At 44.9% G+C, this 9048-nt stretch overlaps 1 non-coding gene across 1 annotated transcript; it reads right to left on the reverse strand.

Annotated features, from left to right (window-relative positions):
- Positions 1-7748: 7748 nt before the first annotated feature.
- Positions 7749-7835, reverse strand: TRNAS-UGA (transfer RNA serine (anticodon UGA)). The gene has a single exon. It is a non-coding gene; the product is annotated as a tRNA-Ser (tRNA).
- Positions 7836-9048: the final 1213 nt, after the last annotated feature.

Raw genomic sequence — 9048 nt, forward strand, 5'->3', positions numbered from 1 at the left:
ACTCCTGCATGTTAAATAAAACTCGTCTTCTCTGACAAAGGCTTGGAAGACCTGAGCAATTAAGACAACATTGCCCTCTTTGGAAAGCCTATGGATCCAGGGGGAAAGAGGGAGGCTGAAGGATATTCATGCAGACATAATTGCAAGCACACCTGGTAATGTTACTCAGAAATTGCTCTATTTTAATGTCTGATTGGACTGGAGGTGCACTGTAACATCACTTTGGACAAGATATGATCTAGTGGGAAAGGGAAAGAGTAGTCTTATTTTTTATTAATCTATGCTTATATTATAGGCTGTGGTTGTTGTACTCATTACCATTTATTCACAATTTCTAATTAGGTGGTGGGTGGTGCTACTTTGCCTACACTATACTTCTTGTTTTCTCTCTCTACCGAATCTACTATAGTGGTTCATTTGACTATAACCCTTAACCTGGCCTTCTTCGCATCCTTTAACATCTTTTCTTACTGCAAACATGAATTATCCTTCATACTGGTTAGGGAATGTATTTATTTATTTTTTCCATTTACCTGTTTATTTATTTATTGGACTTACCTTCTAAGACACGACATATTGCATCATACTATATAGCTATCAGCCCCTCTTAGGGGGGTGTACAGGGCCTGTAACCATGGGCTCACGGCCGTGACCGTGTTTGTAAACACCACCACTAGGAGGTGATTGCTTATCGCACCACAGGTTTCGTCCGGGGTGCAAATAGGTTTTTATTATTATTTATTTTTAATGCAAGAGGGGCTCCGTGCATATTGCGCAAGTTCAATCTCCCATATAAAAAATAAGATGGCCATCGCCATATAGAAAAGGAACATTGTCCCTTTTCTATTTCTATGGTGGCAGCAGCGGTTGGATGGAGCGCAGGGACCGGAGCACAAAGCTCTGGTCCCTCAGGTAAGTGGGGAGGGAGGTAATGGATGGGCAGCAGAAAGCCTAAATATGCCAATGGGTAATACATGCATTTATACATGAAGACATGAAGAAAACTAACATAAGCAATGTATAGGCTGAACACAACATGAATGATATGCAAATATAGCTCACTAACAAAGAAATGCGAGAGTAAGTGACAGCCATCTTTTCCAAAATGGAAGCCACAGCACGCTTCTAAGTAAATGAAAGACTTCAAGGCTTCACGAGGACTCAAAATGCTGAAATAACAAAATACAGATCTGTGTAGAGCTCAGATGGTAGCCAACAACCCAAGTCGAAGTTACCATGAAAAATAGATAGGAATGTCTCAGGGAAAGCACAAGATAATGATTCCCACAGACATAAACCATATATTCTTAGATTAATTAAAAGATTAACCAGCCTTTGTAAGGCAGGTGTAGGAAAATAATAAGATAAAGACTCTGTGAAGAATAACTCAAGAGTGTCCCCAGTAGAAAGAGTAAACATAAGCTTCACATTAATATTAGAAAAATCTCAATAAATGCAGGGTGAAATTCCAAATGCAGTCTAACCACACGTGACCCATAACAGAAGAACACTGTCTATTCATTAGCAACAGGTACAGATAGGACACCTGCATCACTCCTTGCACACATTTTCAGACATGAGACGATGTACAAGGCCAACTACAAACAGATCACACTGGGCTATGAATAAGGGATGGTATCTTATTTAATTGAAAGGAAAACAATCTGTGGACTTCTCTCCCCTACTGGTGTTTGGCTCTTGACTTGACAACCTGTAAGTTGTTCAGGGTTAGTAAGTAGAAAAACAATCAATGAAAACCCCCAATGTTAGGCCGTCCGGTACGTATTATGCTAACCAATAATCTATTGTGTATAAGGTGTATTTTCACTATTATCAATTTCGAGGTGGTCTCAAGAGGAGTCATCAGATTGTTGTTACCCAATAAGAAGTTTAACCGCTATAGAATGTATATGTAGTCAATCCCCTTAACCAATCCCTGTAACCCATAGATTTTGTAAACTGATATTATGTTATGATGTTGTTGATAAAACATTTGTAGTATGACAACTGTTTTTTTTTTATAAGCACGCTGAGAGCAACAACCTTTTATGCTTGAATGCTGTCTGTGCTTTATTTGGATGTTAATAAAGCTGGATTTTGCCTTTCACTTCGCCTGTTTCCGTTATTGAGTTATGTTTGTTTGGCTCCTGATCTTATGTGTTACTTGGAGTTTCCCAGGCCGTCTTAATAGATGGTAGCAAAGGATGGTTCGCTATAGTCCTTCGATTGTCGAGGGTTCCCTGCCGTTGCCCGAAGACTAGGGAGGTGACCCCTGGAGAGTGGTACTACACGCAACAGAGAGAGGTCCATAGGTGCCCCCTTGGCGACAAATTATATCTGTTCCCAGCAGGACATCCTGCAGGGCGGACGGCAGCTGGAAGTGAAGGAAGACCCGATACGGAAGACCCTCAGCAGATCCATGGATGTAAGTATGACGTACGCTTGGAAAATGGGGAGAGTGGATTGTTTTGTATATTGGGGAATTGTGATGACATAAAGAGATAAGAGATACATTTATTGGTCACTTGTTAGGCGTTTATGCAATTAGCAAAACTGTTTCAAAGCGCACAAAGGGAACAGGGTGGGGACAGGGGAAGGTAGACAATGAATTACAACAAAGATAAATAATTAATTAATAGCACAAGCCAATCATGAGAATAAAGGGAAGGGAGACAAACTTACTATGCCTTATGAGTGTTCAGAATGTGCAAGTGCATAGGGGACGGGGGTAAGGGATAGGTGCGGTGGTGCTCATGTAAAAGTGCTCAGGGTGAAGTGCTAAGAAGGGAAAAAACATAAGTGCAACCTCCCATGGGGAGGGTGAGCCCAAGCAAGTTCAGTAAATAGACAGCGGCTGGGATGAGAGATGTGGGAGGTCAGGGACCTAGGATACAAAAGGGCCATGCACATCACTCACGCTACTGTATGATTAGGAGGGAAGAGAGGAGGAGAAGGAAGAAGTAAAGAGGAAGGTCTTGAGGCTTTTTCGGTACTTGAGGAGGTCCTGCTCAAGACGCAGAATGGGAGGGTGGTTATTCCACAGAAGGGAGCCCGTCGAGGAAAGGGATCGACCACCAGCTCTCTGTTTAGCAAACCGCTTCACACGCAGGGAGTTGGTGCCAGAGGAACGCAGGAGTCTAGAAGGAGAGTATTTGGTCAGGAAGTGTTGGAGATAGAGTGGTCCCCAGCCCCAGATAGCCTTGTGGATGATACAGAGGGATTTGAATTTATTCTTTGCTGAGACCAGGAGCCAGTGAAGGCTTTGTAGCGCAGGAGAGATGCGGTTGCTGGGCTTGAAGCCAAGGATAAGTCTTGCTGCCATATTCTGGTTTAGCTGGAGGGGTTGCAGGCTGGATGAAGGAAGATTAAGGAGAAGGCTGTTGCAATAGTGTAGCCTGGAGAGAACCAGAGCACGGCTAACATTGAGTCTCTGGGGGAAGGTGAGGAAGGGTAGAGTTCCTTTGAGATGGAAGAGCTGAAAGTGGGACTTATTGCCAACGTCCTGAATATGAGGGATGAAGGAAAGGGAGGAGTTGAAGATGACTCCAAGAGTCCTGGCTTCAGAGGAGGGGGCAGTGGGAGAGCCTATGGAAGAAAGCCAGAGTGAAGGGAAGAAGTAGGGCGCAGGGGAGAATCTCTGTATTACTGGCATTGAGGCAGAGGTCCATAGCAGTGTACCAGGCCTGGATGGCAGAGAGGCAGTCAGGGATGAAGGAAGGTGCAAGGGTGTCAGTGGGAAGTTTGAAGAAGAGTTGTGTGTATTCAGCGTAGCACTGGAAGTTGGGGGAGAAGGAGTCAATGAGGCGTGCCAGAAGAGAAAGGGACATGTTAAAGAGCCTGGGCAAAAGAATGGAGCCCTGGGGGATGCCACAGGTGGAGGAGGAAGTAGGGGAGAAGAAAGGGCCCCTAATGATTTTGGAAGAACGGTCACTTAGGAAGGAGGTAAGACAGTCCAGTACCCGCTCCGAGATACCAAGGGTATCATGGACCCTTTTTCATGAGGATGGAGTGGTTCAATGTGTCAAAAGCAGAAGAGAGATCAAGGAGGATGAAGACAGCAGGGGAGTTGGAATCAAGGGATGCAAGCAGTTCTTCACAAGTGTTCAGAAGAGCAGTTTACATGCTTCTGGATACTCGGAATCCAGACTTGTAGTTGTGTAGACCGCCAACAAGTTCAGTATGGGATATGAGTTGGGGGAGGGCCAACTTCTCGAGCAGTTTCTTAATACTTAAAACTTAATAAGTTTCTTCTTATTATGGGGTAATAAGAAGAGAAGCATAAGCTCACCAGGAGTTGAGAAGAGGGCCGTAGAGTATTTATTTGTGTTGTAGTTGCTGGCACCCACCTCGTGTTGTAAGGCATCTTAGGTTTTGTGAAAAGTGATTTTTTTGTACATATTAGTATTTATTGTGGAGGATGTGAAGTTGTGGCGTGGACTAAGGAGGGCGGTACGGGGTGGGATCAGCGAGGTGAGCATGCTTAGATTGTGAGTGACGTTTGTGGTGCCACTCAGAAGGCTTGTAGGGAACAGTGTAGTGGGGCTGTTTGGAGCGTGAGTGACATTTGTGGTGCCTCTCTGAAATATTGGGTTACGCAGGAGGAGTGGTTTTCAGTAAGAAAAGTATTGTTGAGGAAAGATGTGAAATAGAGGTAAAAAAAGCATGAGTGAAAATTGAGATATACATTTGGTAAATATTGGTAAATTGAACTGTGAGGTAATATCATGGGAGATGCTCCCATCATTTACCTATGCAGAGCATTACCCCGATACATGGACAACATCCTTAAGGAACCCACTCAGTGGCTGCAGGACACTGCAGGCAAAATGGTTATGCCCTGCCTGCCGGAGACTCATTCAAGGTCAGTACTGTCACACATATGCACATATGTAAATGCCGTGTATAAGGGAAAACAGTTACAGAATCAACTATCCATTCTAGAAAATTGTAAAATGATTAGGGAAGTGACACAGGATCCACCCGTGAAAGAATGGATGCTTAATCAGCATGACCAAAGGAGCATTGCACCCATGGCTCCTTCTGCCCCTCCCCAGAGCAGTGATCCACCTTCGGAAGCACAGGGATTATATCCGTTAAAAGCATTAAAACTGGCAGTGGGATATACTAATCCCACATATGCACCCCCCGCATACATTGGTGAAGACATAAGTGGTGAAAAAAATAAGTAAACAAAGACAGTGTCGACACATGTGGAATATGACGAGTGCCGCGATCTACAGGCAGGAATGATAGAAGCCAAAGAGGAGGTCCTGAGAGAGGGAGAAGAAGGCAGGGCAATCAGGACGAGACAATGATTGTGCTGAATGAATGGGTAGGAGGACAGACAATGCTCAACTTAGATGGAATAGGCATGGATGATTTTTAAGAAAGGGAAATGAAAGACAGAGATAGGCAGGAGACAGAAGAGGAGAAAAAGGGAAAGGAGGAGAGAGAAAGAGAGCAATAGAGAAAGGAGAGAGAGAAAGAAAGAAGGAATGAAGAAAGTCAGAGGCATACATATAGAGAACGGGAGAAGAGACGAGAAGAAGAAAGGGAACGGGAGAGACAAAGAGATGTAGAAAGGGAAAAGGAAAAGCAAAAGCAGGAGGAGGGGCCCAAAGGGAGACCATGAGAAATATAAAGAAGCGGAAAGAGGCAAAGAAAAGAAATCAGTGATATTACTAGGGTTGTACACTCCCAGACAAAGAGAGGGACCGGAGACGAGAACAGAGCAAAAGAGAGTGGAGCTTAGAAAGACGCTGCAAGGAAGTAGATGCGATTGTTAAAATGCATCCTCTTCCAGATTAAGGAGAGGAAAGGGCCATACAAAGGAGGGTTCGTAACATGTATAGGAGCAAAAGGGATGGTACCAGCAGTATGAAGAGGAGTAAAAGAGGGTGTCTACGAGGGGCGGGCTTGACACCAACCGAAATGGCTGCCTAGTTTCAGCGCTCCACTGGCTAAATATTACTTTTTATTCCCCTTTTCTTAATTCAAACTTTAATTTCTGATGGCCTGCAGGTGTTTTGGAGACTGTTCTGGGGCTCTGCAGCAGCTTGTGGAGGAGTTCCGTTTCGCTGCAAGGACTCGCCTGAAGTCTTTAGTGGGCCGGGCCTGCAGCTGTGTGATCCCATAATTGGAGTAGCCGGTGTCTCCTGTCAGCCACTCTGACTCCTCGGCGTGGGAAGCACTCCTACGCCAGTAACACGTATTGCACACAACACAGGTTTTCTTTATAAATAAACCCCTGCTAATACGTTTTTTCCACATTTCAGCAATATTTGGATCCCTTTTTAAGGATGTAATTATCTGAATCCACATTATTAAAGGGTGTGCATGCTAACTGACTGTTTCCTGAAGAAGAACTAATTCTATTTTCTCTTGTGTAAGGCACGTCATAAAACTAGTGCTCCACACATATCACAATATTTTTCTAAACACTAAGCAACCATCAAGGACCACATTAACACCTTCGCTCCTGCTCTAGCTGATTTCTGCAGCCACTCCTTTGCCACTGGAGTCTTCCCCTCCTCCCAAAGCACTTCCTTGTGCATTCTCTTCTTATGAAACCATCTGCCAACCCTTCCTGCCTGGCTTACTATCGCCCAATCTCCATCACTCATTTCCTCGGCAAACTCCTGGAAAAGCTGGCCATCTTCCAACTTAATCTTCGCACTGAATCTGTCGGTTGTCTCTATGACCATCAGTCTGGCTTCAGAGCTGCCAGAAGCACAGAAACTGCTCTCCTGAACATCCGTGAAGACACACTCTCCAACCTCGATTCCAACACCCTCTGTGTCCTTATCTTACTTGATCTCTCCTCTGACTTTGACACGGTCAACCATGTCATCCTGCTCAACCATCTCCATGATAATCTGGGTATCACCGATCAGGCCCTGGCTTGGCTGACCTCCTTCCTCTCCGATCGACCCTTCCAGGTCCAACTTGGGTCCTTCCTCTCCTCTATCTCTATGTCCTACTGTGGTGTTCCCCAGGGGTCTAACCACTCTCCCTGGGTGTTCAACCAATATCTGGCAGTTCTTGCCTACCGCATTGCTACTCTCTGCCCCAACTTTCAGTGCTATGCGCATGGGCGTAGGAACTGGGGGGGACAAATCCCCCCCACAATTTTAAGTGGGGGGGATACTATGGCCTTTATCCCCACACAGTTTGTGTGTCCAGTGTGTGCAAACTTCATACTCTGAAGTTTGCACGCAGTGCGGGCCATGGATTCGATTCCCATGGCCCTGGCAGTCTGATGATTCACACACAACAACACTGGAGGAGGAGGAGAACAACGCAGGTCCACGAGCAAGAGTTGTTGACAACAATTCTTGCTCGTGCACGTTCCCCTCCTCCCCCACCCCCATGGAATAGACAGCACATGCCAGCCCAGGCTGCTGGAGTGCACAGTGTACTGCTGTGCAGCCTCCCTCATCTTCAGAATCCAAGCAGCAGGCAGCAACGAGTGCTTCCCGAGGCTCGGTGAGGTGACGACAGTGTGACACTAGAAGACTAGTGCTTCCTTTTAGCCTCTGCGAGCGTGCCCTGTGACCTGTTTCACTCCAGAGTCAGAGACCCCTTGCCCTTTCTTTGTTGTCTGCAAATTAGTGCATCTCCCTTGTCGCTTTGCTCCGGAGATTGGGTAAGTGGGTATACTCTGAATGCATCTCCATTGTGCAGTTGCGTTGCAATGTCCATTTCCCTTACATAGTGATATATATTTTAATGGATAATTATTGTTTTGTCATAGTCGGCAGGACCCGACTCGAACCTGCGCGGGGAGACCCCAATGGATTTCAAGCCCATCACCTTAACCACTCGGCCACGCCTACAATTAACGATTGCTGTCAGTTTTATTTCCTATGACTGTTTTTCACACACCCCACTGACCTATCTGGCGCGTATATTTTTGAAAAGTCCTCGTTTCTGACAAACACATGAGCAGTTTCGTGCTGACATCTATCAAATGCCTTAAGATCTGTTTGTAATTGTGAATTCTCTAATCCCTGGTTGCGAGGAGGTCGGTATTGGGGAGAATACGGTATCCTGTTCTACTGCTCCATACTCCACACCCCAACCCTTTACTCAGATACTGGGTTGCTTTGAGTTTCTCTGGCAGTGGCTCTCATGGAGGTCGCGATTAAGGCACTATCGCGTTATCCACATGAGCAAAAACCTCTGGATATTTCTGTGAATTGTAGTCAGGCAGGAATGTATTTACAATGTGAATCTAAATCTAAAAACTGCAATATTGGGATAAGCTAGCATCGGATGGGCCGCTCACACCATAGGTGAACAAGCTTTAGTTCCATTCATCGTGTAGTGGGCTTTTTTTTTTTGGTTAAATTAACCACACGACTCAAAAAATGACTTGCATATCTTTTTGCAATCAGAAAATGATAAAATAGTGGTTTTGACTTTTTTCTGTCTCGGCATCCCCCCTGTGAAAAATGCAGTCTTTGCACGTTTTCAATAGGGAAAGGATATATGCTGCATTACGTCTTGTAAAAACATTGGTTCAATGACGAGTACTTCATTGGTTCTGTCGACCTAGATTGTTAATAATTGTAGGTTTCCTTTGGGTACTAAAGACCTTTCCTTCATGTGCAATTTCCAAGGTGTCTTTTGTGCTTCTTGAGAAAAGGTAAGTATGTACAGAGTAGGTTTGAGTCAACAATGATTTTCCAAGTTGCCAGACGACGAGGTGGCCGAGTTGTTAAAGTGATGGACTGCTATGGACTGCTAATGTCCATTGTGCTCTGCATATGTGGGTTCAAAGCCCATCCTCGTCGGGTGCAGCTTTTTATGGGCATCAAAATAAATGGATTTCTTCCCGTTTTTTGGGGCAGATTCGTAATCAACTCTGTAAATCCCTAATAATTTTCTCGTCAGACAGATCCCAGTATTCCATTAACGTCCATGCCCACACCTCCAGGAGGTAGTTAAGTATATTAGCAACCAGGCTTCTTTCGTCCCCGTGTGCCAATCATTTTTTTAAAAATATTATTTCTTTATTTTTATTAAGGGAAACCAGGCAGCTGGGAG

The sequence above is a fragment of the Ambystoma mexicanum genome, chromosome 7p (assembly GCF_040938575.1).
Source record: "Ambystoma mexicanum isolate Mex_15411 chromosome 7p, UKY_AmexF1_1, whole genome shotgun sequence".
Lineage (NCBI taxonomy): Eukaryota > Metazoa > Chordata > Amphibia > Caudata > Ambystomatidae > Ambystoma > Ambystoma mexicanum.